Here is a 25,098-nt window from a genome sequence, read left to right on the forward strand (position 1 = left end):
GTTCGGGTTTGGCCGGAGTAGGCCGTCATTGTAAATCAGAACTTGTTCTTCACGGACTTGCCTAGTTAAATAAAGGTAAATAAATGTAAACCCACTGTGGAAAGGGGAGATTCTCACGAACATAATGGTGCTCTCCCCACAAGTGTCACGGGACTCATCTGAAGGTAACCGCTATCGGCTTCAAATAATTAACGGAAGGATGAAGGTAGTTTTGTGCCTAGACACAGAAGGTGTTAAATACTGTATGTGTAAAAAAATAAAAATAAAATAGATATACAGCTCCCGAGTGGCGCAGCAGTCTAAGACACTGCATCTCAGTGCTAGAGGAGTCACTACAGACACCCTGGTTTGAATCCAGGCTGTATGACAACTTCATTGGGAGTCCCATAGGGCTGCGCACAATTGGCCCAGCGTATGGAATCATGTAGGTACCAAATAAAGTGTTAAACAAATCAAAATATATTTGAGATTCTTCAAAGTAGCCACCCTTTGTCTTGATGACAGCTTTGCACATTCAATGTGTATCTCTGGGCTATAGTAGTAAAGGCCAAATTCAATATTTTGTTTGATACCCAACTGCTTAGACTTTTAAGAATCAAGTGTCTTGGAGGTTAAGCTAATAAATAAATACATTGATCAATTGATGCCCGACATCTTCATTTCCCAAGCTAGGATTAAAAGAGATTGTGTGTCATCATACTCCCATGGTCAAGGTGATATGTGTGTGGGATTGAGAGACTACTATGCGCTATGGAATGGGGAGTGACCCGAGAGAGTTCCACAGGCAAGGGGAACACTGCCATTAGCTCTTCTCTGACAAGACATCCTCCCTCCTTACAAATAGGGTTACTCCTTGCGAACATGGAATTTAGCACACAGAAATGTCATTTGGAAGAAGGTGACTCTGCTTCCAATGACAAACATCAGACACAACAGAATTTGATTCACCAACACAAATCAATTCATCTTCAATGGTACAGGGATTTTTGGATGTATTTGACATCCTATTTGCTTTTTTGTCATCAAGCCTGTCTTTACAACAGCCAGAGACAGTTCAATCTTTTACAAATACAACAACCTGATCATTTGGTACGTTTTTCCTCAGGGTCTAAAAACCAAATTAAGAGACACTCAACTCCATTACTCCCCTTCACAGGCTTAGGCATTGCATTTAGGCATACGGGAAGCGGTCCTAAGTGTACGTGCCATCTTTTAGCGATGAAAGGAAGAATAGGGCCACTGTTATAGCCAGGCAGGGCACTGTTACACCAAAACAACAAGCTATTGCACAGAGGGGCTAACTACAATATTGAATTACTCTTGGGAGACTTGAGGCTAGCTACGTCACGTAGCTTTTAGCTGTGGTCTGTCATGCAGGCAAGACGGTTGATAGAAATAATACGGTGACAAATCAAAGACCTCTTTCAGCTTAATAGATTGTCTCTGCATTGGACCCTTCTGCATCTTGATTGGAGATAATCAAACGATATCTATTCACTCCCCATCATAACATTGTCAATGTTCCACACATCCAGGTGTCTCCCATTGCGGTCAATCTCTCTTTTTGAGGAAAGACGATGTCCACTGGATCAGTAGCACAGCATACTAGATGCTTTACCTCCCCCCAAAAAGCCATTAGCAACAGCATTTCTGGTGGCTGACCCAAATAATCTCTTGCTGCTTGGAGCAAGAGATTTTGCGTCATCGCACAAAGAGCACTGGGAAGCTAGAGGACTCCTGATATCTCCAGGAGTGATGCGTATAATTTGTGTCTTTATCTGTTGTTGTCTAGTACTGTTTTTTTGTTGCTAGCTAGGGCCATCTACTTTAAGTGCTGCCTGTCTTCCCAGTAGTTGACTTGGTGTGTGAACTGCTGACTGCTCAGAACTTGCAGATAATTGTTGACTCATTCAACCAGGATTAAGGTGCAGGGCACTTTGTGACTATTGTTATTTTGGTAATCAGTGGCTGTATTGGAGGGGGAGTGGTTTCTCCTCTCCTAGGCAATCAGCAATTAGTACCAGCTGCTCTTCACCTTTGCAAGGCAATTAGCAATTATAATTAGTACTTCAGCCTTCCCTGTTTTCTCAGCAGCGGTCTCTTCGCTGACACAAATAATTATTTGAGTTAATCGAGGAAGGAAAAAAGAGGAAGGCTCCACACCACTCTCTCACTTTAGTATCTTACCTAATTATTTTCAGATGATCTCATGTTCCTCTTTTGTAGCTTTGGCAACTATGTGTGTGTTTTCTATACCTGTTCACCCCTATCCCTGTAGGTTTTACAGATGCTCCCCATCCCTTGGCTGCAAGCCTTCTAATTTAATCTACCCTGCGCACACAACCCATGTGTAATTCCTGTCTCTGGCAGCATTCAGAGCTGCCTATGCTGCCCCTTGACTTTTTGGCCCTGACAGAGACCCAGAGAACACTTCTACTCCAGTGTCTCTCTCTTCATCTGACTCCGTTTTCTCTCAAATTCCGAGAGCATCTGATCGTCGCGGGGGTGGCACAGGGCGACTCATTTCTCCTAAGTGGAGATTCTCTTTTCTGCCTCCCTTACCGGTCCATCTCATTTGAATTCCATGCTGTCACTGTCACTTGTCCACTCAAGCTTATCGTTGTGGTCATCTATCGCCCACCAGGTGTCCTTAGAGAGTTCGCTCAATGAGTTCGACAGCTTGATAAGCTCATTTCCCGGTGACTTCAACTTCCCAACATCTGCCTTGGCTTAATTTCTATCCAGGTAGGCAGGTAGCCCAGCGATTTAATAGTGTTGGGCCAGTAACCGAAAGGATGCTGGTTCGAATCTTCGAGCCGGCAAGGTGGAAAAATCTGCTTGTGAGCAAGGCAGTTAACCCTCGACAACAATTGCTCCCCCAGTGCACTAATGACAAGGTAGTTGATTAAGGCATCCCTGACCATTTGCTGTGTCCCCTCTGACTTCAAAATGGCCCGTCACTCCCCTCCTCAAGAAACCAACTCTCGACTCCTCTGACATCAAAACCTACAGACCAGTATCCCTTCTTTATTTTCTTTCCAAAACACTTGAGTGTGCCGTCTCTGACCAACTCTCTCAGAAAAATCTTCTTGAGCTAAACTCTATTCTCTGTTTTCATCCTCCTAGATCTATCCGCTGCCTTCGACACCAAGAACCATAAGATCCTCCTCTCCAAACTCTCAGGGCTGGCCGTCTCAGGCTCTGCACACTCTTGGATTACATCCTACCTGGCAGGCCACTTCTACCAGGTGACATGGAGAGGATATGCGTCTGCACCACATACTCTCACTACTGGTGTCCCCCAGGGTTTGGTTCTAGGCCCTCTCCTCTTTCTCTCTATACACCAAATCACTCGGCTCCGTCATATCCTGACATGGCTTCTCCTATCATTGCTATTCGGATGAAACTGACCTACTTTTCTCACCCCCCCCCCCCCCCCTTCTGACACAGCTTGGATGTCATCCCACCACCTCAAGCTCAATCTCGACAAGATGGAGCTGCTCCTCCATCATCACGGTTGACAACTCCACGATGTCCCCCTCACAGACTGCAAAGAACCTTGGCGTGACCCTGAACAACACCATGTCGTTCTCTGTGAACATAAAAGCAGTGACTCGCTCTTACAACATCCGTAGAGTATGACCCTACCTCACACAGGAAGCAGCGCAGGTCCTAATCCAGGCACTTGTCATCTCCCGTCTGGACTACTGCAACTCACTGTTGGCTGGGCTCCCTGCTTGCGCCATCAAACCCCGGGAACTTATCCAGAACTTCCAGTCGAAGCTTGCATCCACTACAAGACCATGGTACTTGCCTATGGAGCAGCAAGAGGAACAGCCCCTCCCCACCTTCAGGCTATGCTCAAACCCTACAACCCAACCCGAGCACTCCGTTCTGCCGCCTCTGGTCTCTTTGGTCCTACCACCCATACAGGAGGGCAGCTCCTGCTTAGCCTATTCCAAGCTCTTCTCTGTCCTGTCACTCTAATGGTAAAACCAGCTTCCCCTTGAAGCTAGGACAGCAGAGTCCCTGCCCATCTTCAGAAAACATCTGAAACCCTATCTCTTCAAATAATAAATAATCCCACAGCACCTCCTCCCCTCCCCCCCAAGAAACTTTCATGAAATAACACTTGCACTTGACTTTCTCCCCCTTTACTAGCTCTGACTTTGCTGATAGCTACTTTGAGGGAAAATGTATTTACTATGACTGTGTTACGTGGTTGTCCCACCTAGCTATCTAAAGACGAATTCGCTAACTGTAAATCGCCCTGGATAAGATGTCTGCTAAATTACTAAAATGTAAATGCAAAGAGAACAGTCAGTGTGCCAATCTGCCTCCCCAAGTGCACATTTCACTTAGTGTAGAGCAGCACCCAAACATGGGCCCTTTCCCAGCCTGTCAGAGAGAAATGTGGCAACTTTTCTTCAGCAGCACATGGTGGAGACAAGTAATAACACCTTACTTGAAGACTACAAATCAAGAACATCTAGGGATTGCAGGAGATGTTTTGGATATGTTGACACATACAGTAGTTCCATAAAAAGAAACTTGCACACACTGAGCTTATAAAGTATGTTCTTATTTTGTGCCAACCCTTCAGCCCCCATGGCTTTCGTCAGAGCTCTAACATGCATTTAGCCGTGTCCTGGAAACAGGACTATCAGCTTTGATGGAATATGGCTAACTTAAGGTAGCTCCGTTCATTTGCTGACACACTACTGGTGGTTACGCCATTATTTTCCCTTACATGTTTGGGCTGAGTTCTATTGTCTCAATACTGACTTTACACAGTCATACCCGCCCCAACAAAACCCCAGAAGAATGCCATAAAAGCAGTGAGAGGCACCGCTAGGTTAATTAATGAAGCCTGTAGCAGTAAAAGTGTCCATATTGTGCCGTAAAAGCCCTGTGAAAGGAGCTCATGATAAGCACTCAGGAATGGGTGAAGCTCACATTGGAAGTCAACCTGTCCAAGTCGACTGCTTTTCATTCAAATCTGAGAGAAAAGAGTGGGAAAAGAAGGAGGGTGGGGAAATAAGAAGGTAATAGGTCAAAACTGAAGGCTACACATTAAAGCAGGGCTCTCCTGTTCCTGGAGAGTGACCGTCCTGTAGGTTTTTGCTCCAACCCCAATCTAGCGCACCTGATTCTAATAATTAGCTGGTTGATAAGTTGAATCTGGTTAGTTACAACTGGGGTTGGTGTAAAAACCTACAGAAGGGTAACTCTCCAGGAAAAGGGTTAGAGAGCCGTACGTTAAAAGGAGAGGAGGGAGAAAGGAACAAAAGAGAGATGACTGAGAGGAGAGAAAGATGTGTGGAGAGAGGGGAAAAGACTGAGCACCACATAGCGTGCCAAAGCCTTTCTCTACTCATCTGCTTCTGGCTCTAAACAACGTTGGTGGGGAACGTCAAAGGCTTTGATCATGGCAAAGGTATAAAACACCAGGATAGAACAGCATGGGGTGGCTCTCTACTAACCATGGTATTTTAGTTTATGGGCGTGTCTGTTCAACATTGTCATAAGAAGATGCTACTGCAGAATAAAACCAATAGGCCTATATGGGATAACCAATAGGCCTATATGGAATAACGTGAATAGGGGTAGAGATAGAAAACAGTATTGGACCTCATGATTACTGGGTTAAACTCATTAGCATAGTTTTAGTAATTTATGCTAGATCGGGGCTCTCCAACTCTATCCGTGCAGAGCTACCCTCCTGTACATTTTCACTGCAACCCCCGGCAGTAAGTAACGTGATTCAGCTCATCAACCAAATCAAATCTTATTTGTCACATCCACAGAATACCACTGGTGTAGACTTCACGAAATGCTTGTTAACGAGACCTTCCCAACAATGCTGTTAAATTTTTTTTTTTAAATAGTATTATAAGAGGAATCAAATAAAATACACAAGAATTGAGCTATATACAGGAAGTAACAGTAACCAGATCAACGTTCTGAGGTTTCAAATGTGCACTGAACAAAAATATAAACGCAAAATGCAACATTTTCAAAGATTTTACAGTTCATATAGGGAAATCAGTCAGTTGAAATAAATTAATTAGGCCCTAATCGATGGATTTCACATGACTGGGAATACAGATATGCATCTGTTGGTCACAGATGGTTTGAAAAAAAATAGGGGTGTGGATCAGAAGATCCGTCTGGTGTGACCACCATTTGCCTCATGCAGCGCAAAACATCTCCTTCGCATCGAGTTGATTATGGCCTGTGGAATGTTGTCCCACCCCACTTCAATGGCTATGTGAAGTTGATGGATATTTGCGGGAACTGCAACACGTCGTTCTAGAGCATCCCAAACATCCCACACAACGCCATACACACTGTCTTCCATCTGCCCAGGACAGTTGAAACCGGGATTCATTCATGAAGAGCACACTTCTCCAGCATGCCAGCGGCCATCGAAGGGGAGGATTTCCCCACTGAAGTCGGTTACAACACCGAACTGCAGTCAGGTCAAGACACTGGTGAGGATGACAAGCATGCAGATGAGCATCTTTGAGACAGTTTGTGTAGAAATGCTTCGGTTGTGCAAACCCACATTTTCATCAGCTGTCCGGGTGGCTGGTTTCAGACGATCCCGCAGATGAAGAAGACAGATGTGGAGGTCCTGGGCAGGAGTGGTTACACGTGGTCTGCAGTTGTGTGGCTGGTTGGACGTACTGCCAAATTCTCTAAAACGACATTGGAGGCAGCTTATGATGAGTATTCAATTCTCTGGTAACAGCTCTGGTGGACATTCCTGCAGTCAGCTTGCCAATTTCACGTTCCCTCAAAACTTGAGACATCTGTAGCATTGTGTTGTGTGACAAAACTGCACATTTTAGAGTGGCCTTTTATTGTCCCCAGCATAAGGTGCACCTGTGTAATAATCATGCTGTTTAATCAGCTTCTGGATATGGCAAACGCAGTAAAGTGCTGTGCTGTTTGAATGAACGCTTACGAGCCCGCTGCTGCCTACCACCGCTCAGTCAGACTGCTCTATCAAATCATAGACTTAATTATAGTATAATAACACACAGAAATACGAGCCTTAGGTCATTAATATGGTCAAACTATAATTTCGAAAACAAAACGTTTATTCTTTCAGTGAAATACGGAACCGTTCCGTATTTTATCTAACGGGTGGCATCCATAAGTCTAAATATTGCTGTTACATTGCACAACCTTCAATGTTATGTCATAATTAAGTAAAATTCAGGCAAATTAGTTCGCAATGAGCCAGGCGGCCCAAACTGATGCATATACCCTGACTCTGCGTGCAATGAACGCAGGAGAAGTGACACAATTTCCCTAGTTTAATACTGCCTGTTATTCTGAATTTATTTTAACTAAATATGCAGGTTTAAAAATATGTACTTCTGTGTATTGATTTTAAGAAAGGCATTGATGTTTATGTTTAGGTACATTTGTGCAACGATTGTGCTTTTTATCGCAAATGCGCTTTTGTTAAATCATCCCCCGTTTGGCGAAGTTGGATGTCTTTGTTAGGAAGAAATGGTCTTCACACAGTTTGCAATGAGCCAGGCGGCCCAAACCGCTGTATATACCCTGACTCTGTTGCACAGAACGCAAGAGAAGTGACACAATTTCCCTAATTAAAAGAAGATTAAGATACATTTAATGCTAGCTAGCACCTTACCTTGGCTCCTTGCAGCACTGCATAACAGGTAGTCAGCCTGCCATGCAGTCTCCTCGTGGAGTGCAATGTAATCGGCCATGATCTATGTCCAAAAATGAAAATTACCAATTGTTATGAAAACTTGAGATCGGCCCTAATTAATCGGCCATTCGGATTAATCGGTCGACCTCTAGAGGAAACATATGAATTGGCTACAGTAGGCTACTAAATAAACTTCCCAGTGGCACACTGACTCACCCAATGATGAAGATGGAGCGAATAGGCTACTCACTGACGATGGCCGATGCGCTCGTTGTGGCAATAGCCTAGATAAACTACATTTGCTTTCCAAACTGTACGTTTTTCCCGTGACTGTATTTTGAAATTTGCAAAAGGCAAAATGACAGCCTCAACAAACCTTAGAAATATAATCCCTAGATGGCCGTTTCCTTTCAACAACGGACTGGGAGCCATTGCTAGTGTACCCATGAATTTAACAGTCAAATTGCCACATTACGAGGTTTCAATCCCTTCAGATTACATGTCTATGGCTACAACGCAACAAATTGTTCTCTACATTTGTCTAGCATGCTTGCCAAATTGTGGCCTTCTGGACTGTAGGCATACCGGTAACTCTCAAAATACAGGAAACACTTGAGTAAATGACGGATACACTGTACGGTGCCTTCAGAAAGTATTCACACCCCTCGACTTTTTCCACATGTTGTTGTGTTACAGCCTACACACATTACCCCTTAATGTCAAAGTGGAATTATGTTTGTAGCCATAAAAAAAAAGAAAAGCTGAAATGTCTTGAGTCAATAAGTATTCAACCCCTCTGATATGGCAAGTCTAAATACGTTCAGGAGTAAAAATGTGCTTAACAAGTCACAAAATAAGTTCCATGTACTCAGTCTGTGTGCAATATTGATTTTTGAATGACTACCTCATCTCTGTACCCTATCAATACAATTATCTGTAAGGTCCCTCAGACAACCAGTGAAATTCAAACTCAGATCCAACCACAAAGACCAGAGAGGTTTTCCAATGCCTCGCAAAGAAGGGCACCTAGATGGGTAAATACGTAGAAATGGAATATCCCTTTGAGCATGGTAAAGTTATTAATTACACTTTGGATGGTGTATCAATACACTCAGTCACAACAGAGATACATGTGTCCTTCCTACTGTAACTCAGTTGACGCAGAGGAAGGAAACTGCTCAGGGATTTCACCATGAGGCCAATGGTGACTTCAAAACAGTTAGAGTTTAATGGCTGTGATAGGATGGATCAACTACATTGTAGTCACTCCACAACACTAACCTAAATGACAGAGTGAAAAGAAGGAAGACTGTACAGAATAAAAAATATTCAAAAACATGCATCCTGTTTGCAACAAGGCACTAAAGTAAAACTGCAAAAAATATGGCAAAGAAAGTAATACAAAGCGTTATGTTTGGGGAAAATCCAACACAACACATCACTGAGTACCACGCTTACTTTTTTTAAGCATGGTGGTGGCTGCATCATGTTATGGGAATGCTTGTCATGGAAAGGGATTTTTTTTGGATAAAAAGAAACAGAATAGAGCTAAGCACAGGCAAAATCCAGTTTCAGCAGGAGAATAACCTAAAACACAAGGCCGAATACACACTGGAGTTGCTTACCAAGATGACACTGAATGTTCCTGAGTTGCCTAGTTACAGTTTTGACTTAATTCAGCTTGAAAATCTATGGCAGGACTTGAAAATGGCTGTCAGAGCTTGAAGAATTTAAATAATAATAATGTGCAAATACTGTACAATCCAGCTGTGAAAAGTTCTTAGAAACTTACCCAAAAAGACTCACAACTATGCTTGCCAAAGGTGATTCAAACATGTATTGACTCAGGGGTCTGAATACTTATGTAAATGGGATATTTCTGATTTTCGTTTTTATTAAATTAGCAAAGATGTCTAAAAAAAAATGATCCGTCATTATGGGGTATTGTGTGTAGATATAATCCATTTTGAATTCAGACTGTATGTAACTCAACATAATGTGGAATAAGTCAAGGGGTATGAATACTTTCTGAAGGCCCTGTATATGTTATGGTGTGGGGTGCATTTTCCTGGCATGGTTTAGGTCCACTCATTGGCGTATTGGATCTGTTCTGATGGCTCGTGGTGGCCCAACACCCTATTAAGACTCTTCATGTTGGTGTTTTCTTTTATTTTAGCAGTTACTTGTATGTGCTTGTGATAAAACTTAAAGCTGCAATATGTAACTTTTTGGGCAACCTGACCAAATTCACATAGAAATGTGAGTTATAGATATGTTATTCTCATTGAAATCAAGTCTAAATCGGTTCTCTGTGCGCTATTTCTAGGCTTCCCGTTGTTAAGTTTCGTTTTTGCATCTTCAACTTTCGGTTTTGTACACCAGCTTCAAACAGCTGAAAATACAATATTTTTACTTACAAAATGTTTTATCTCTGCCTCTGGCCCCCTATTGGCTTGGGCCCAGGGCGTTGAGCCCGTGTAAACCCCAGCATTAATCCAGACTTGCAAACAGCCACATGCGATTTCAATTTGCATCAATGAGAAAGGATTTCAAATTTGCATCAGTGCATCAGTCCTCCAATTTCAGTTTAACTAACCAAATGTCAAGAATCCAGACATATTACTACAAATGACTAGGTTAGCATGTACACTGTATAACTTGGCATATGGTTATGACAAATGGCCAAAAGTTGAATAAAATGCATGGGGTTTTTCCACAACTGAAAGGGAATTGAACTTGAACAGAAAACGCTGAGAGGTCAGTGGGTGTTAACCATCAGCATTTAGTTTTTCTCTTGTCTATCTCTGAGGTAAAATAACATTCAGTCATTTACTGTGGAATGTCAGAAATGCTCAACCAAAATGTTTAATTGAAATGTTTTGTAATTGTTTCCCACAATTATGTTTTGTTTGAGGAATTCAGAGATTAGAGCTTAGTTCCAGCAGTGGGTGATGCCCTACTGGCCACAGTGTATTTGTGTAATCTCATAGGAAATACCTTCATAGAACTCATGCTTAAGTCTCAGATTTCAACAATTCCTTTTGTATCTCGCAGAATCCTTTTTCGATTTGAAAATAAAGCCCCTCTTCGGTAAATGGGTAGCTGAGGAAAAGGGGAACAATAGGTGCAACTCAACTGAAAATGGAAACCAATGCCTATAAAATAAATTCTGAATCAATGGTGTCAATACATTGCAGTTTTGTGATGAACAGTGAAACCAAATGCAGAATGTTCCTGTCAAATTGGCAGCTATTTGAAAAAGCATCCAACTCCATCCAAATACAAAATAGAACTGCCAACCCCAAAATCAATGCTGTTCAGCATCTCCCACGAAAAAGTGGAACTTTTATTTTGAAGCCAGGTGTGAATTAGCTTATATGAGCAAATGTGAGGTAGTTAGATGAAACACCTGTTTTGACATGCCCACTGTCTGATCCTGGTCTGACTGAGACCCAGACACGAAGAGGAAAAAAACAAATCCCTTCTTTCAGCGATTGTCTTTCCTCCGAGTTGCTGTCCCACAAACTGCTTTGTGTGAGCATGACAGAAATCTGCATAAGGACAATAGCTCCCAATGCCCTGCTTCTAAAGGGTCTGAGAAGTCCCCCTCTCTGTAACTACCAAAAAAGGGACCCGTTTTAGATCCCCCACCCCTCCTTAAGAATATCCCAAGGAGTGAGAATGCTTCCGGGTTGCTATAGTGACACCCTATGAATTGCCAAAGCCTCACAGCCTCCAAATTCCCCCTTTGCCCCTTTCTCCAAGGTTGAACCACTTTGGGTCTAGTCGGAGATAGAAACCTCCCCCACAGTTTCTTTAGGCGGGACGGCCAGGTTAAGCAATACTTGCACAGGGGTATTCCAGATAGTTTAAAAAGGGCCATTAACTACAGTAAAAAAAAAAGGTTGTCTGTAAGTTGTTTCGCCATAGAAAGCTCCATAAATATAAGGTGAGTCACGTCCTAAAATTAGAGGATGCAACGAATCAAGGAAATGCAACAAAGATTCTCCCCCAATCACCAACTGTCAACACTTGAGGCACTTGAAGTCACGATGATGTCATCCTTCCTATATGCTAAGTCTGGCATGCTGTAGTGTGTGATGCTATCCCATAGTACCATTCACTACAATAAAAGTCTAGGATTTGACTAAAACTTGCTCAAATAAAGTAGGCCTTTTCCCGAGGGAATGGGAATGCCTTAAAGAAAACTTTGGAAAATCCTGAATTGTAACGGGAGAGTGATCTGAGAATATTTAGTGGTCTTAGCGGAAGCTTTGGAGGATTATCATGACAGTTTTTGTGGTTAGGAAGTGACACATCGGCCTCTTACATTGGCCATCACCATTATCATGTAAAATCACTCCAACCCGGAATAGCTTACAAGTTGAACATTGTAAGGAAAATATTTATACCTCCATGCATATTCTAAATCATATGTATATTTCATTTAATAAAGGTGCAATATAAATATATCCTTCTGCAATTCAATTGACATGAATTAAACTTAGATTGAAACAGTATGGTCCCAAAAGCTTTGTCAATCCAACACCCCACTCTTATTTTATAAAATGACAGAATGGTTCAATAACATCAAGTTAAACATTGAACTATTTGGCTCCCCATTGGAATGCAGATCTGATTATAGCGAATTCCCTCCACGCCACTCTCTCCCCATGCTTAACTGAGAGGGCATTTTGGGACTAACAAAGTTAAGGGAGAACACACCAAAACCACAAACTTTTATTTAACTAGGCAAGTCGGTTAAGAACAAATTCTTATTTACAATGACGGCCTACCCTGGTCACAGCCAGATGTGACACAGCCTTGTTTTGAACCAGGGATTGTAGTGATGCCTCTTGCGCTGAGATGCAGTGCCTTAGACTGCTGCTCCACACGGGAGCACTGAGTATGTTTGTGACACAACTCATCCAGGTGGCAGTAAATTAAGTATGAGTGGAAAATATGTGACTGAATGTTTTGGCATACAAATAAAATAAAAATATTTGTCACATGTGCCGAATACAAGCCCTTAATCAACGACGCAGTTTAAAGAAAAAAAGTGTTAAAGTATTTAGAAAATAAACTGAAGTAAAAAAATTGGAAAAAAAACCCATATATTTTTTAAATAAAATAAGACAAATAGAAAATAACTAATAATTAAGTTGCAACAATAAAATAACAGCAGTGATGCTATATACAGGGGGTACCAGTACAGAGTCAATGTGGAGGCTATATACAGGGGTACCGGTACAGAGTCAATGTGGAGGCTATATACAGGGGGTACCGGTACAGAGTCAATGTGGAGGCTATATATAGGGGATACCAGTACAGAGTCAATGTGGAGGCTATATACAGGGCGTACCAGTACAGAGTCAATGTGGAGGCTATATACAGGGGGTACCAGTACAGAGTCAATGTGGAGGCTATATACAGGGGGTACCAGTACAGAGTCAATGTGGAGGCTATGTACAGGGGGTACCGGTACAGAGTCAATGTGGAGGCTATATACAGGGGGTACCAGTACAGAGTCAATGTGGAGGCTATATACAGGGGTACCGGTACAGAGTCAATGTGGAGGCTATATACAGGGGGTACCAGTACAGAGTCAATGTGGAGGCTATATACAGGGGTACCGGTACAGAGTCAATGTGGAGGCTATATACAGGGGGTACCGGTACAGAGTCAATGTGGAGACTATATACAGGGGTACCGGTACAGAGTCAATGTGGAGGCTATATACAGGGGTACCGGTACAGAGTCAATGTGGAGGCTATATACAGGGGGTACCAGTACAGAGTCAATGTGGAGGCTATATACAGGGGTACCGGTACAGAGTCAATGTGGAGGCTATATACAGGGGGTACCAGTACAGAGTCAATGTGGAGACTATATACAGGGGTACCGGTACAGAGTCAATGTGGAGGCTATATACAGGGTGTTACGGTACAGAGTCAATGTGGAGACTATATACAGGGGGTACCAGCACAGAGTCAATGTGGAGGCTATATACAGGGGTACCGGTACAGAGTCAATGTGGAGGCTATATACAGGGGGTACCGGTACAGAGTCAATGTGGAGGCTATATACAGGGGGTACCAGTACAGAGTCAATGTGGAGGCTATATACAGGGGGTACCAGTACAGAGTCAATGTGGAGACTATATACAGGGATACCAGTACAGAGTCAATGTGGAGGCTATATACAGGGTGTTACGGTACAGAGTCAATGTGGAGACTATATACAGGGGGTACCAGCACAGAGTCAATGTGGAGGCTATATACAGGGGGTACCGGTACAGAGTCAATGTGGAGGCTATATACAGGGGGTACCTGTACAGAGTCAATGTGGAGGCTATATACAGGGGGTACCAGTACAGAGTTAATGTGGAGGCTATATACATGGGGTACCAGTACAGAGTCAATGTGGAGGCTATATACATGGGGTACCAGTACAGAGTCAGGGTGAAGTGACTATGCATGGGTAGTAAACAGAGAGTAGCAGCAGCGTTAAAATGGGGGGTGGGATGGGGACAATGAAAATAGTCCAGGTAGACATTTGATTAGCTGTTCAGGAGTCTTATGGCTTGGGGGTAGAAGCTGCTAAGAAGTCTTTTGGACCTAGACTTGGCACTCCAGGACCGCTTTGCGTTCGGTAGCAGAGAAAACCGTCTATGACTAGGCTGGCTGGAGTCTATTACAATTTTTAGGGCCTTCCACTTACACCGTCTGGTATAAAGGTCCTGGATGGCAGGATGCTTGGCCTGGACCAATGTACTGGGCCGTACACACTACACTTGCTGCATTCGGCGCAAGTGACAAATAATATTTGATTTGATTTGGTTTTGATGCTCTCGATGGTGCCGCTGTTGATCTTTTTGAGCATCTGAGGACCCATGCCAAATCTTTTCAGTCTCCTGAGGAGGAATAGGCATTGTCGTGCCCTCTTCATGACTGTCTTGGTGTGTTTGGACCATGATAGTTTGTTGGTGATGTGGACACCAAGGAATTTGAAGCTCTCAACCTGCTCCACTACAGCCCCGTCTATGAGCATGGGGGCGTGCTCGGTCCTCCATTTTCAATCATCTCCTTTGTCCATAACTTAGTGATGAACTTTGGGTGCAATATGGTGTTGAATGCTGAGCTGTAGTCAATGAATAACATTCTCACATAGGTGTTCCTTTTGTCCAGGTAGGAAAGGGCAGTGTGAAGTGCAATAGAGATTGCATCATCTGTGGATCTGTTGGGGCGGTATGCAAATTGGAGTGGTTCTAGGGTTTCTGGGCAAATGGTGTTAATGTGAGCCATGACTAGCCTTTCAAAGCACTTCATGGCTACAGACGTCAGTGAAACGGGTCGGTAGTCATTTAAGCAGGTTACCATGGTGTTCTTGGGCAGAGGGACTATGGTGGTCTGCTTGAAACATGTTGGTATTACAGACTCATTCATGGACAGGTTGAAAATGCTCGGAGTACACGTCCTGGTAATCCGTCTGGCCCTACGGCCTTGTGAATGTTGACCTGTTTAAAGGTCTTACTCACATCGGCTACGGAGAGCGTGATCACACATTCATCTGGAACAGCTGATGATCTCATGCATGCTTCAGTGTTGCGAGCATAGAAGTTATTTAGCTCATCTGGTAGGCTTGTTTCACTGGACACTTGACCTTTGTAGTCAATAATAGTTTGCAAGCCCTGCCACATCCGACGAGCTTCGGAGCCGGTGTAGTGTATTATTCGGGATTTCTTATAAGCGTCCCAGTTAGAGTCCCGCTCCTTGAAAGCGGAAGCTCTACCATTTTTAGCTCAGTATGGATGTTGCCTGTAATCCATGGCTTCTGGTTGGAGTATGTACTTACGGTCACTGTGGGGACGACGTCATCGATTAACTTATCGATGAAGCCAGTGACTGATGTGGTGTACTCCGCAATGCCATCGGAAGAATCCCGGGAATATATTCTAGTCTGTGCTAGCAAAACAGTCCTGTAGCTTCGTATCTGCATCATCTGACCACTTCCTTATTGAGCGAGTCACTGGTACTTCCGGCTTTAGTTTTTCTTGTAAGCGGGAATCAACAGGATAGAGTTATGGTCAGATTGGACAAATGGAGGACGAGGGAGAGGTTTGTATGTGTCTGTGTGTGGATTAAAGGTGGTATAAAGTTTTTTTTCCTCTGGTTGCAAATGTAACATGCTGGGAAAAATTTGGTAAAATGGATTTAAGTTTCCCTTCATTAAAGCTCTCGGCCACTAGGAGTGCCACCCTTGGATGAGCATTTTATTGTTTGCTTATGGCCTTATACAGCTTGATGAGTGCGGTCTTAGGGCCAGCATCGGTTTGGGATGGTAAATAGACAGCTATGAAAAATATAGATGAAAATTCTCTTGGTAAGTAGTGTGGTCTCCAGCTTTTCATGAGATCCTTTACCTCGGGTGAGCAAAACCTTGAGACTTCCTTAATATTAGATTTCGGTGAAACATAAGATATTACAGATTTTAATGTCCAGTTGGTAGGATAGTTTTGATCAGAGCTCATCTATTTTGTTATCCAATGATTGCACGTTGGCTGATGGTATGGGGCCACAGTGTCTCCTGACCCCTCCTGTCTCAGCCTCCAGTATTTATGCTGCAGTAGCTTATGTGTCGGGGGGCTAGGGTCAGTCTGCTATATCTGGAGTACTTCTCCTGTCTTATCCGGTGTCCTGTGTGAATTTAAGTATGCTCTCTCTAATTCTCTCTTTCTTTCTCTCTCTCGGAGGACCTGAGCCCTAGGACCATGCCTCAGGACTACCTGGCATGTTAACTCCTTGCTGTCCCCAGTCCACCTGGCCGTGCTGCTGCTCCAGTTTCAACTGTTCTGCCTGCGGCTATGGAACCCTGACCTGTTCACCGGACGTGCTTCCTGTCCCAGACCTGCTGTTTTCAACTCTCTAGAGACAGCAGGAGCGGTAGAGATACTCTTAATGATCGGCTATGAAAAGCCAACTCACATTTATTCCTATAGCTACAACAAGCAAGCTTTGAAATCTGAATGCTCTGAATACAATACATTTCACATTAAACAAGTCCAGTTAGTTCTGAGTATGTGACTGAGTCTCTTATTCACACACTCATTAAGCTTAAGCCAATATGTCATGTATATGTTGTGCTTGTAGATGTGTAATGTAGCCTATGCTTGATGATATAGGCCTACAGTCCAGTTTTTTTTTTCTGGATCAAAAAGGGTCTTAGGTGGTTGACGTAGCAGCCACCAGTCGTTGGCGCAGCTACATTTGAGACTCCCTCATCTTGGCATTGTATAATTTTGGGGGGGAATTTTTAAGCCAATTTTCTGCAATTCTACACATTTCTTCATGGAACTTTTTTTGGTTTGTTGCTGTTTTAAAGTAAATTTCTTGCAATTCTACACATTTGTGAGTAGTTTCAGGAAACTAGGCCTATGTCACTCATCACTACTTTAAAGGAGAGGCAAATTTACTTCATCATAAATGTTTTATCAGAAGGCCTTTCTTTTTGGCAGAAATGCCTTCTGGAACATGTGAACTTTCATGTGCCTTAATAACAAACATGTATGCCATCTGTAAATACAAATACAATTGTTAAATTCTGAGCATAGTTGGTTTAGTCATGGAAAAAGACTGGAACTGTCCCGCTATGCATGATTGGCTGAGATAATGGATTGGATGGGCTGGACATGCCGAGAGATGAGTTCAGATTGTTCTGCCATGTAGCATGCTTCTGTCTTTAACATGAGCTGCTCAGTATGTATAGGTAATCCTTTCTAACGCAGATTTTTAAAGATATCACGAAGAACTGCAACAAAGAAGTTGACCGACTTATGAAATCAATGGAATGCCCAGTGGAAGCGGAGTATGATAGCTAAGGAGCTGGAGAAAATTCTGGCGTTTGATTGCAAACATTACACGGAGGGAGTCAAAAAGAGAACGCCTGCCTCTGGATTACATCTTTAAACTAAGTGCAACCATGCATGCCATCAGTGACAGAGAGGGAGAAGTGTTTATCAATGTACAGTCGTGGCCAAAAGTTTTTCTACAACATTTGCTGCTTCAGTGTCTTTAGATATTTTTGTCAGATGTTACTATGGAATACAGACGTACAATTACAAGCATTTCAAAAGTGTCAAAGGCTTTTATTGACATTTACATGAAGTTGATGCAAAGAGTCAATATTTGCAGTGTTGACCCTTTTTTTTCAAGACTTCTGCAATCCGCCCTGGCATGCTGTCAATTAACTTCTGGGCCACATCCTGACTGATGGCAGCCCATTCTTGCATAATCAAAGAGTTTGTCAGAATTTGTGGGGTTTTGTTTGTCCACCCGCCTCTTGAGGATTGACCACAAGTTCTCAATGGGATTAAGGTCTGGGGAGTTGCCTGGCCATGGACCCAAAATATCAATGTTTTGTTCCCCGAGCCAATTAGTTATCACTTTTGCCTTATGGCAAGGTGCTCCATCATGCTGTAAAAGGCATTGTTTGTCACCAAACTGTTCCTGGATGGTTGGGAGAAGTTGCTCTCGGAGGATGTGTTGGTACCATTCTTTATTCGTGGCAGTGTTTTTAGGCAAAATTGTGAGTGAGCCCACTCATGAATGGTCTCAGGATGCTTTACTGTTGGTATTACACAGTACTGATGGTAGCGCTCTTTCCCGGATGCCCCAAACAAGCAGAAAGGGGATTCATCAGAGAAAATTACTTTACCCCAGTCCTCAGCAGTCCAATCCCTGTACCTTTTGCAGAATATCAGTCTGTCCCTGATGTTTTTCCTGGAGAGAAGTGGCTTCTTTGCTGCCCTTCTTGACACCAGGCCATCCTCCAAAAGTCTGTGCGTGCAGATGCACTCACACCTGCCTGCTGCCATTCCTGAGCAAGCTCTGTACTGGTGGTGCCCCGATCCCGCAGCTGAATCAACTTTAGGAGACGGTCCTGGCGCTTGCTGGACTTTCTTGGGCACCCGGAAGCCTTCTTCACAACAATTGAACCGCTCTCTTTGAAGTTCTGGATGATCCGGAAAATGGTTGATTTAGGTGCAATCTTACTGGCAGCAATATCCTTGCCTGTGAAGCCCTTTTGTGCAAAGCAATGATGACGGCACATGTTTCCTTGCAGGTAAACATGGTTAACAGAGGAAGAACAATGATTCCAAGCACCACCCTTCTTTTGAAGCTTCCAGTCTGTTATTCAAACTCAATCAGCATGACAGAGTGATCTCCAGCCTTGTCCTCGTCAACACTCACACCTGTGTTAACGAGAGAAACACTGACATGATGTCAGCTGGTCCTTTTGTGGCAGGGCTGAAATGCATTGGAAATGTTTTGGGGGGGGATTCAGTTAATTTGCATGGAAAAGAGGGACTTTTCAATTAATTGCTATTCATCTGATCACTCTTCATAACATTCTGGAGTATATGCAAATTGCCATCATACAAACTGAGGCAGCAGACTTTGTGAAAAATTCATATTTGTGTCATTCTCAAAACTTTTGGCCATGACTGTAGTTTAAAGATGTGCACTGAGAGTCGGGAAGCAAGTTCAAAGTGTCAGTGTTTTAATAAATAAACGAAACATAATACAAAACAAGAAACTTGAACAGCACACAGACATGAAACAGAAACAATACCGCCTGGGGAAGGAACTAAAGGGTGTGACATATATAGGGAAGGTAATCAAGGAGGTGATGGAGTCCAGCTGAGTGTCATAATGCGCGTAACGATGGTGACAGGTGTACGCCATAATGAGCAGCCTGGTGATCTAGAAGCCGGAGAGGGAGCACACGTGACAGTAAGAGAGTCTATCTAGCTAGTTACATTTTCAGATATTATGTGTTTCAAAACTTTGCATGATATGGTCATTATTTGAACTGGCTAGCCATCTAACTTAACGTTAGCTAACAAGCTAGAAACTAACCAAAACATTGTTTAGAACGTTGTTTTTAGTTGCCTGGTTTGCTAGATTGACATTATTTATTAGATCTTTTTCACCCTCTTTTTCTCCCAAATGTAATGGTATAAAATTGGTAGTTACAGTCTTGTCCCATCGTCCCATCGCTGCGACACAGCCTGGAATCGAACCAGGATCTGTAGTGACCGCTGCACCACACGGGAGGCCCTAAATTCATTTTTAAACAGATGGGTTGGTTGGTGTTAAAATACACCAGTTATGATATTTTTAGATAGATTTAGTATAAACCATCATTTAGTTTTCTAATCTTTGGTTGTTTAGCACATGGCCTCATGCGAATCTTTAAAGGGGCTAAGGCTTAATTAAGAGGGTGTGAACAAAGCTCAATGGGTGTAGACAAAGAAGAGCTCTCCAGTAGGCGTACCAAAACATTCAAGTCACATTTTCTCAAAAGTGGGGTTACAAGTGTATTAACTTTCAAAGCAGAATCACTTTCCCATTGTTCCTCATCTGCAGTGTATGAGCTACCATGAGTCTCTACTTGTATCCTGTGTAATACAAATATATGAAAACTGCTTAATTCATTGTTTTTGGAATTTCAATTCTCCCAGTCTAGCTTTTATTTTGGTGATTGTTAGTTCTTAAAGATTATATTATTAAGAAATATACACTGAGTGTCCAAAACATTAAGAACACCTTAATAATATTGAGTTGCATCCCTTTTTACCCTCAGAACAGCCTCAATTCGTCGGGACATGGACTCTACAAGGTGTCGAAAGCGTTCCACAGGGATGCTGGCCCATGTCGACTCCAATGCTTCCCACGGTTGTGTCAAGTTGGCTGGATGTCCTTTGGGTGGTGGACCATTCTTGATACACACGGGAAACTGTTGTGCGTGAAAAACCAAGCAGCGTTGAAGTTTTTGACACAAACTGGTGTGCCTATCACCAGCTACCATACTCCTTTCAAAGGCACTTAAATATTTTGTCTTGCCCATTCACCTTCTGAATGGTACACACACACACACAATCCATGTCTCAGTTGTCTCAAGGATTAAAAATCCTTCTGTAACCTGTCTCCTCCCCTTCATCTACACTGGTTTGAAATGGATTTAACAAGTTACATCAATAAGGGATCATAGAGCACATATTTTGTACACTCAGTGTACAAGTCCATTATGTTTTCTACATTTATATCTGAGTTTAGTTGTTTTAGTTTTCACTTTAATCATTTTTCCATCCCCCAAAAATGTATAATAATAATTACACTGTTTGGATTTAGGTGACCCGGAAATGTGGTTTGCAGGCAGGATATGCATACAAAACAAGACATGGAGACACTGTTCTCTACTTAGGCTAATGATCCCAGTGAGAATAAAATATGACCGAAGCGCTGGGCAGCCAACATCACATTAAACAAATTCCAACATAGAATGATATACAGCATAATGACACCCACAAAATGAGGTAACCTCTGTGGCGACATCTGTACATTCCAAACAGACATGCTTTTGTTGGCTAGTACATGTACACCACCATTGTTCATATTACAGCGAGCGCATGACAAATTGTGCGAATATGCAATGACCTGCTTTTCGGCATTGGCTCACTTCAGGGATTGTCAAAAAAGATCAAGGAAATCTTAAATCTCCACTGTAAACAAATGTTTCAACAGTGACACAGTCATGATTGTTCATTCTCTATGGCACATTTCCTTTGCCACTCAGTGTGAAGTCAGAGGATAAATGTGTAGCTGACAGCGACCTTCTCAAGATTTCACCCGAGGTAACATCCTAACGTCCAATAACACATTTTGTAGAGTGGACAAAATTAGCACAACCCAGTCTGAGTTTAAGTCCCTACTTGCTGGCTGAGTGGGCATCATGCATCCACAAGGCTATGTTATCAAACGCCACAGCAAGCTGAAAACAGTTCAATAACCACATTTTTTTTAATGAGTACTCAGAGCCACTGCAAGAACCCTTGATGTTTCCCTTGCTTAAGGTCCTACAATCGCAACGCTCCCTTTCTCAAATCACATCGCAGGACAAAACATAATCACCAATTAGTTTAAAAGTCAACATGAGGTTGCGTGAGGTTTGTCTCAGTCTGCAAAACAAACTCTGGAAAAATACATTTGTCTGCCACATCGCTGTCAAACCCACTTTTAGAAATGAAGGCCATTGATTTGCATTAGGACCATGTCCTAAGCAGCAGAGCATGCTGTTGGTAATTTCCCCAAATTGAATTGGGGGGGGGGCATTGGGTCTAATAGAGAGAGGTCCAGTGAACCCAGACACTAAGACCTGCCAAGTATTCTAGGCTAGGCATGGACGGCTAATCCAATTCTCATGGTTAGAGAAGCAATGCCCACAGATTCAAGATAACTAAGCCCACATTTTTGGAAGAGAACAGAGTACATGAGCAAAAAGAGGACAGAATTGTTTGTTTCTATATAGTAGTAGCAGGACTTGCAAGCCAGAATGTGTAGGGAGCATGCCTACAATGTAGGCCTCAAAGGAATGTCTGGTTAGCTGAAAAGAGTTCACAGATTTTCTCTACATTGCTATTACTTGTTTATGCTGGTTTTAAAGAGGAACTGCACCCGCTGATTTGGCCTCTTTTTTTTTTTTTGGGCATCCTCCTCAAGAAATACTGGCAGCCATTACGGAAGCCAAATGTGAGTTGGCTGAGGGGTGTGGTTTGATGTCGGTGTTAATTGGGTGTGCCCTTGTTTTATTGTCACATACACCAAATAGGTGCAGGGAAATGTGTTATTTTTTACATGGTTTTAATAACTTTCAAATGTAGAAACAGGCCCATGTAGAATAAACAACCCTTTCCATAATACCACAGAAGCAGTGTTCTACTAATATAACAACCTTTCCTCTTTCATTGTCATTCCCAGTCGATACGGATCCGGTCTAGTGGTAATGAGGCTACCTTGGCAAACATGTCAAGAGTGGTCATACCTTCCTGTGTGGCGTCCCATATACAACAGGAGTTGCCTGACCCTGGTGCAGAATACAAAGGGTTTCTACCTCCCCATATCGACTGATACCATTCAATTCAATATAAAACTTGAAAAAAGACAATACAAGTAAAAGTTGTGTCTAGTAAAACTTTTATACCAAATCTCTCTTCATTCAGAGACATCAGTAACAAGCCCGTCTGTCAGTCTGGACTTCATCACATCATCTTGCAAGTCTCCATGTGCTGGCTCCATATATGTTTCTGGGAACACATACACACATAGTCGCTGTTCTATTACCAATGGCAGTTCGGATAGGTGATATCTGACATACAAACAGGTAATATGTTGAAGTTCGAACAGGTCAGATCAAACCTACCCAATGATGGTCTCCCGATCAAACACCTGAGGCTGCCGTCTGGCAAAAGCATCTCCAGTCCATCTGTAGAAATAGGCAGAATTGAGGCAGAGTTCAGTGGCACATGGAATGAAAAGGGTGTTGCTATTACTAGACATTTGTGCTGCATTGTATTATTAGTGATCACCTTATTGTGGATGTGTTGAGTGGTTGTGTTGAGCGCCAGATCTCTCTGCATCTCATGCATCTGTGAACACACACACACAGTCACTGTTCTATTACCTACGTGAGTTAGGGATAGGTGATATCTGACACACAAATATATACTACGTTGAAGTCTGTTCTCCATATCGACGCCCGTTGGTGAGCAGGCAAGATGTGAGGCTGGGGTGAGGTCTTTGCCAGCACCCCATTGATGGGCATGGCAGCGTAGATCAGTCCCTGGCCCCTCATCAAAGTTACTGTTCGGTCACACACACACACACACACACACACACAGCACTGATTACAGTGCCTTGCGAAAGTATTCGGCCCCCTTCAACTTTGCGACCTTTTGCCACATTTCAGGCTTCAAACATAAAGATATAAAACTGTATTTTTTTGTGAAGAATCAACAACAAGTGGGACACAATCATGAAGTGGAACGACATTTATTGGATATTTCAAACCTTTTTAACAAATCAAAAACTGAAAAATTGGGCGTGCAAAATTATTCAGCCCCTTTACTTTCAGTGCAGCAAACTCTCTCCAGAAGTTCAGTGAGGATCTCTGAATGATCCAATGTTGACCTAAATGACTAATGATGATAAATACAATCCACCTGTGTGTAATCAAGTCTCCGTATAAATGCACCTGCACTGTGATAGTCTCAGAGGTCCGTTAAAAGCGCAGAGCGCATCATGAAGAACAAGGAACACACCAGGCAGGTCCGAGATGCTGTTGTGAAGAAGTTTAAAGCCGGATTTGGATACAAAAATATTTCCCAAGCTTTAAACATCCCAAGGAGCACTGTGCAAGCGATAATATTGAAATGGAAGGAGTATCAGACCACTGCAAATCTACCAAGACCTGGCCGTCCCTCTAAACTTTCAGCTCATACAAGGAGAAGACTGATCAGAGATGCAGCCAAGAGGCCCATGATCACTCTGGATGAACTGCAGAGATCTACAGCTGAGGTGGGAGACTCTGTCCATAGGACAACAATCAGTCGTATATTGCACAAATCTGGCCTTTATGGAAGAGTGGCAAGAAGAAAGCCATTTCTTAAAGATATCCATAAAAAGTGTTGTTTAAAATGTGCCACAAGACACCTGGGAGACACACCAAACATGTGGAAGAAGGTGCTCTGGTCAGATGAAACCAAAATTGAACTTTTTGGCAGCAATGCAAAATGTTATGTTTGGCGTAAAAGCAACACAGCTGAATACACCATCCCCACTGTCAAACATGGTGGTGGCAGCATCATGGTTTGGGCCTGCTTTTCTTCAGCAGGGACAGGGAAGATGGTTAAAATTGATGGGAAGATGGATGGAGCCAAATACAGGACCATTCTGGAAGAAAACCTGATGGAGTCTGAGACTGGGACGGAGATTTGTCTTCCAACAAGACAATGATCCAAAACATAAAGCAAAATCTACAATGGAATGGTTCAAAAATAAACATATCCAGGTGTTAGAATGGCCAAGTCAAAGTCCAGACCTGAATCCAATCGAGAATCTGTGGAAAGAACTGAAAACTGCTGTTCACAAATGCTCTCCATCCAAACTCACTGAGCTCGAGCTGTTTTGCAAGGAGGAATGGGAAAAAATTTCAGTCTCTCGATGTGCAAAACTGATAGAGACATACCCCAAGCGACTTACAGCTGTAATCGCAGCAAAAGGTGTCGCTACAAAGTATTAACTTAAGGGGGCTGAATAATTTTGCACGCCCAATTTTTCAGTTTTTGATTTGTTAAAAAAGTTTGAAATATCCAATAAATGTCGTTCCACTTCATGATTGTGTCCCACTTGTTGTTGATTCTTCACAACAAAATACAGTTTTATATCTTTATGTTTGAAGCCTGAAATGTGGCAAAAGGTCGCAAAGTTCAAGGGGGCCGAATACTTTTGCAAGGCACTGTACATTATTAATGATGGTGGTTATGGATAGCCTGGTGGAAACAATCTGAT

At 42.7% G+C, this 25,098-nt stretch overlaps 1 protein-coding gene and 1 long non-coding RNA gene across 2 annotated transcripts in view; both read right to left on the reverse strand.

The window, feature by feature from the left end:
• LOC110492612 (cadherin EGF LAG seven-pass G-type receptor 1) overlaps positions 1-25,098 on the reverse strand; it is an 83,268-nt gene that overhangs the window by 48,467 nt on the left and 9,703 nt on the right. The gene's annotated exons all lie outside the window — the stretch shown is intronic.
• Positions 22,709-24,257, reverse strand: LOC110492624 (uncharacterized). The gene is made up of 3 exons (XR_016487413.1): positions 23,118-24,257; positions 22,952-23,014; positions 22,709-22,835 (listed from the first exon to the last, which is right to left on the reverse strand). It is a non-coding gene; the product is annotated as an uncharacterized LOC110492624 (long non-coding RNA).

Source organism: Oncorhynchus mykiss, chromosome 2 (assembly GCF_057628025.1).
Source record: "Oncorhynchus mykiss isolate SJ-2025 chromosome 2, ASM5762802v1, whole genome shotgun sequence".
NCBI lineage: Eukaryota > Metazoa > Chordata > Actinopteri > Salmoniformes > Salmonidae > Oncorhynchus > Oncorhynchus mykiss.